The sequence below is a fragment of the Chinchilla lanigera genome, unplaced genomic scaffold (assembly GCF_000276665.1).
Source record: "Chinchilla lanigera isolate Chin_1 unplaced genomic scaffold, ChiLan1.0 scaffold00055, whole genome shotgun sequence".
Classification (NCBI taxonomy): domain Eukaryota; kingdom Metazoa; phylum Chordata; class Mammalia; order Rodentia; family Chinchillidae; genus Chinchilla; species Chinchilla lanigera.
Window position 1 is genome coordinate 9,140,424 of NW_004955456.1, and position 5,279 is coordinate 9,145,702.

Genomic DNA, 5,279 nt, shown 5'->3' on the forward strand with positions numbered 1-5,279 from the left:
CCCGGAGAGGTGAGTGGCGCCGCCGCGCGCTCGCTCCTGCCCTGCGTCCTCGCCCCCTCTGCACGGCTCCTGAGCCTCGGTGCTGTGGCGGCCCCCGTCCCGGAGTGCGCGGGCGAGCGGCCGGCAGCGCCTCCCGTACCTGTTGGCACCGGCACCCCGCACCCACCTGGGCGGGCTGGGGACCCCCGGAGCCACCTTGCCTCCTTCCGCTTGCCGGGGAAGGGCTGCGGCTTCCTCGAGTGTCCCGGGACGCTGCGGGCAGGACGCTGAGCCCCGGGTGCGGGTGGCCACTAGGTTGTGCGCCCCCGCCCGCGGGCAGTGGGAAGGGAAGGGAAAGGGACCCGGGAAGCCGCGCCGCAGCCCAGGTGGGAGATCCGGCAGCTTCCAGGTCTGCCGGGAGCTGGAGGCATGGCGAGCGGGGGAGGCAGGGTTCCCTCCACCTCCGGCCGCCCGGGCGCTCGCTGCTACCCGCCACCCGCTCCAGCTCCGCGCGCCCCGGGGCGCACGGGCTAACCGGAGGCCTCGGCATTCGTGTTCGGACTTGGCCCCTGGGCTCCGCTAAGCGGCTGGATGGGTAGGGTGCCCGGGCAGGGGTAGGGTGCCGGGCCGGGGTGGGTGGCTGGGCTGGCGCTCTCCAGGGCGGGCTGGGTTTCGGCGGGTGCCCAGCCTCCTGGACCAACGCGACGGGGAGTGAACTTCTCAGACTTGGCCTGAGGGCGCCTAGGCAGCAGCAGGTAGTTCTGGGTCGGCCTGGGGCTCAGGTAAGCGGAGGACGCCTCACAGCAGCGGGCAGGTGGTGCGGGGCGCGCACCGAGGGAGGCGGCTCGCCTCCAGGTTGCCCGCCACGTGCGCCCTCGGCCGCCACCCCCTGCATGATTTCCAGCTGTTCATTTCTCTTGGAAGGAAAGCGCTTTCCTTCATTTGTGCCTCAGCCATTAGCTCAGGTGCATGGGCCGCTGCAGTTCCTAGGGTGTCAAGATTGGGGCGCCATCCCCAGGCCCCGAGCCTATTTTTCGCAGGGAAAATAAAGCAGACTTTTTGGGCTCAGAGAACAGCAGACCAGTGTCGGCTATGGAGTCTGATTAGGGGTGATGCTGCTTGCATTTGAAAGTGGCCCAATGAGGTGACCTTCCCTAGAAAGAATAGGTGGATTTCTGCCCCGTGTGTGTCACGCATTTCCACAGTCCTAACTGCTGTCCTGCCTCTTTACCTGCCGACTTTCAGTCGCGGGGATAAACTGCTTCCCCGTTCAGACAGGCGTCAGAGCGTTGGACAGGGTTGTAAAGCCACTGGGTGTGAAATTGTCTTGAGGCTGGAGCACGACACGTCTGCTCAGAGCAGCGCAACTCCAGCTTTCCTCTTGGCTTTGTGCTTGTTGTTGTTGGTTTTCCTTTCCTTTTTGCGGGGTGGAGGAGGGGTCTGGGGAAGAAGAATGTGGATCTGTTGTTGTTTTGGGGTCTGTGCATACCAGGCAGATGCTTCACCAAGCTCCAGCCACAGGGCCTGCGGTGGATTTTTATTTGCTACCTGTGCTGGGGCGGTGTGGGCTGAAGGCTGGGTGCCTGGGCTTGCAGCTCTGAGTCTTGCCCCAATTAGGATCTGTTCTTGGGTTCCAGGAGTTGCACAACTTTAAAGTTGTGCCCCAGGTGGGTCGGTGGGGTCCCCAAGAACACCCCTGCTGGAAGCCCAACAGAGAGGCTCCCCTTTCTGGCCTTGCTGTGCCCTTGGGGGTTTTCCTGGCAGTAGCTTGGCAAAGAGGGGCTGTATTTCCCGAGAGGCTGGTTCTGAAGTCGGTTACTGGGTATATCCAGGTGGAGTAATGAGAACTAAACTCTTTGGAAATCCAATCCCTTGGACACTTATTAGAAGAGAGCAAAATCCTCTTAGAACTGTTCACCAAGATGTCACCTTTCCTTGAACTCTGCCAGTTAACTCTTGCTGTAACCAGGCCTTCAGTGAGGAGGCAGGATAAGGACTTGTTAGAATGAAGCTCATTTATTTCAGCCGGTTCCTATGAGAAAATGCTGGGCAAGACTTCATGGGGACGCAGGACTATTTGCTCCGTAAGGGGTGAAGGGGGACACGGGGACGGGCGCTGCTCTTTGTTGAGTTTAACATTTATGCCCTGGATAGGGGGCCTTTGATCAGGGCTTAAATATCGGGCAGGCTTGCGGTTCAGTTTAGAAGTCCTTTATCATAGCGAGTGGGCTTGGGAGGAACCCGTGCTCCAGGGTCCCTGTCCCTGAGCCTGCCCGGGACCGAGCGGTGTTCTTACCACACCACTCGGGGCTGAACCTCTGCAGTGTTAGTTGGGTGGCAGAAGGGGGCGCTAGTTCTCACGATCAGGAAATTATGGCTCTGATAAACTTTGGCCCTTTGAAGGCTCTGAAGACCCTCTTAATTTTCTGAGACTCAGCTTGCACACATTTGAGCTCATGCGATCCTTGTTTTCCATGTTGGGAAAGTGAAGTGAAGTTCATGATCCTAGGATCGCAGACTTAGGGATATGCTTTGATTCCAAGAAGCTTTCTGATTTTGCAGCCAGGCCTCTTTGCACACTGCTTGCTTATGATATGAAAAGGGGTGTAGCTGGGCGTGGTGGTGCACATCTGTAACTACAGCTTTCCTGAGGCTGAGGTAGGAGGATCGCAAGTTCAAGCCCAGCCAAGGCACAACTTAGCAACTTAGTGAGACCCAGTCTCAAAATACAAAATGAAAAAGCCCTCAGTGTGAAGGCCCTGGGTTTCATCCTCAGTAATGTGCACACACAGATACTCACACACACGCACACGCCCAAGGCTGTAGTGATCTTTGACCAGCAGTATTTTGTTAGACACACAGGGGGTGCCCTGTCTGTCTTTGAGTTTGTTGAGTGAGTCTGGGTTCACCTCAAGTGCCTCATTCCTGATGAGGAAACTCAGGGGCAAAGAGGCTGTGACTGGCGCAGGTGTCTGGGGAGGAGGCAGAACTTCATGCCAAAGCCCTTGCCTTGCCCCTTGTGGCCTCCCTGGAGCCCGGTGTAGATCTGAGCCCAGCCTGGGTGGATTGCCGGCTTCCCCTTTGTTGTTATTATTATTTGCAGTTCCTTCGCTGTAGCAGTGTTGGTCTGGGATGGGTGGCATTTTGCCCTTCACTCGAGGCTTGAGCGAAGGTAGTCAGAGGGTTTGAAATGTGTGATGCTGACTGAGATCCGTCAGGCAGAGTGAGCAGGAGTAGCCTTGGAGCTGCTAAAACACCGTGAGCCCTGACTCTGAGCCATGAAACCATTGTTCAAGATTGGCAGGGCGCTGGCTGCTCCCGCAGAACCGTTTGAGGATAATTCTGATTGTGGTTAGAAAGGAGGGAATGAAAATAAAATCGCTGCGTCTAGCCTGGGGTTTTCGAAATGAATTATGTTTTTCATCATTTAACACCTAACCGAAATTTATTTGGTGCCTGTTACAAGGTGCAGGTAGAGAGGAGGGTGAGGCACTGCCTATCATGAAAGGGTTCACAGATTATTGGGAAGGCAGACCCCGTGTGAGGGACTTACATCTGTGCTCAGACTGGAAGGTAGCTAGGGGAAGAGGGAGGGAGAGGCTGGGCTGAGCGTAAGGAGTGACCCGGAAGTGGTCGTGCTCATGGTGGCTCTGAGGCAGAGGAGGGGTGGGCAGAGGTCAGCAGCGCATGAAGAGGATGGGAAGCAGCTGGTAGTTTGGAGTGCTGAAGGGTTGAGACAGGAGGAGGGAGGGAAGCTGGAGTGTTTGCTCAGCACCTGGGCTCTGCATTTCTCTGCTAAGGGACGAGCAACGTGGTCGCATGTGGCCTTGCGAGACCAGGGGCGTGGCTATCAGCGAGGCCAGAGCTGAAGAGCTGGCAGGCATGAGTGGGTCACGTGTGGGAGCTTGAGGGGGACAGCATTTAGGGGAACTGTCCATTAGGGTCCCAGGGTTGCAAACGACAGGAACTAAGCCTGCTTAATAACTGAAGCAAAGAAGAAAATGCATTGCAAGTATGGGTGGAGAGCTGGGCGTGGTGGTGCACACCTGCGATGCCAGCACTGAGGAGGCTGAGGCAGGAGGATCGCTGCAAGTTCGAGGTCAGCCTGGGCTACCTAGTGAGTTCAAGGCCAACTTGTACTACACAGTGAGACCCTAAGAAACAAACAAACCTGCTCAAGTATTGGTGGAAGATCACAGGACAGAGGCACGCTGAGAGTCAAGTGTGCAGCAGATAGGAATTAGTTAGCCAGCCGTGGGATCTAGGTGGCAGGGTCTGCTTGTGGCCTCTCCCCGGAGATGTTGTGGAAGTAAATGTTGTCCAACCTCTTTTTTTTTTTTTTTTGGTTAATTTTTTTTTTGGATTATGATGATGCTTGGGTTATTCTGCATTCAAAATGCTGATTAATATCGCTTAGGGTCCTTGTGTCTACAAGTGGTTTTCTGAAAGGTCATTGTGAGTAAGTTTCCTGGGGTGATTCTGCTAAGAGATGGTGACCCTAATGTTGAGCATGTCATCCCCAGAAGGAACGTTGGCAGGACTTAGTATTGGTGAGGGAGCAGGTGACAGGGAAGGATGAGGTGTGACCAGTGGGTTTCTGGTTTGGGTAACAGGGTGCAGAAGCAAAACCTAAGTCCAACCAAGACAAAAGAACTGGTTGATTTTTCCCACCAGCAGGGCTATGGGCAGTGCGTCAGGATTAGGTTGTAGGAGAAGGTGGTGACCTATTTAAAAAAGTCTCATTAAGGGGCCGTGCTGCCCTGAAGGAGGCCTGGGAAAGTAGGTTGCTTTGTCTCATGGCCCACAAATCTGGATAACTCTGAGAACATGTCCATTCACCCAGTCCGTGTGTCCTGAGTTTAAATCCTGGGGAAAATAGTGAGTTAGACCGAGATGCTACTCACACACTTTCGAGGTATAAGACATAAAGAAGTACAAAACTGAAATAAAATGACAGGGTGTAATTAAGTAGCCCGGGGTGTTTCAGATGGGGTAGGCAAGAAAAAGCTCAGCGAGGAACTGTATTTGGGGTGACCCTGGAATGACATCAAGGGAGAAGCTGGGGGCAATTGGGAAGAAATTTTAGGAGAGGGGAACAGACCGTGTGAATGTTCCGAGGCTGGAGGAGCTGGGCGCATTGGAGGAGTAGGGAGGGGGCTGGCGTGGCAGGAGTTAGCTCACATGGTTGCCGTGTGCAGTTTGGGTGTGCTACTGCGTCTCATGGCAGCCTTGGAGGGTTTTAAACAGGTTTGTGACGTGATTCTTTTTTTTTTTTTTTTTTTTTTTTTTTTTTTTTTTTT

At 54.8% G+C, this 5,279-nt stretch overlaps 1 protein-coding gene across 5 annotated transcripts in view; it reads left to right on the forward strand.

Moving 5' to 3' along the window:
- The window catches only part of Caln1 (calneuron 1), a 467,543-nt gene that overhangs the window by 60,507 nt on the left and 401,757 nt on the right, over positions 1 to 5,279 (forward strand). Inside the window, exon 1 of one of the 5 annotated variants that reach the window (XM_005396728.2) lies at positions 40 to 365. The exons of 2 other annotated variants lie outside the window; for them this stretch is intronic. The gene's annotated coding sequence lies outside the window, so the exon portion shown is untranslated. 2 more of the 5 variants (XM_005396730.2, XM_005396729.2) reach the window with 2 other exon arrangements.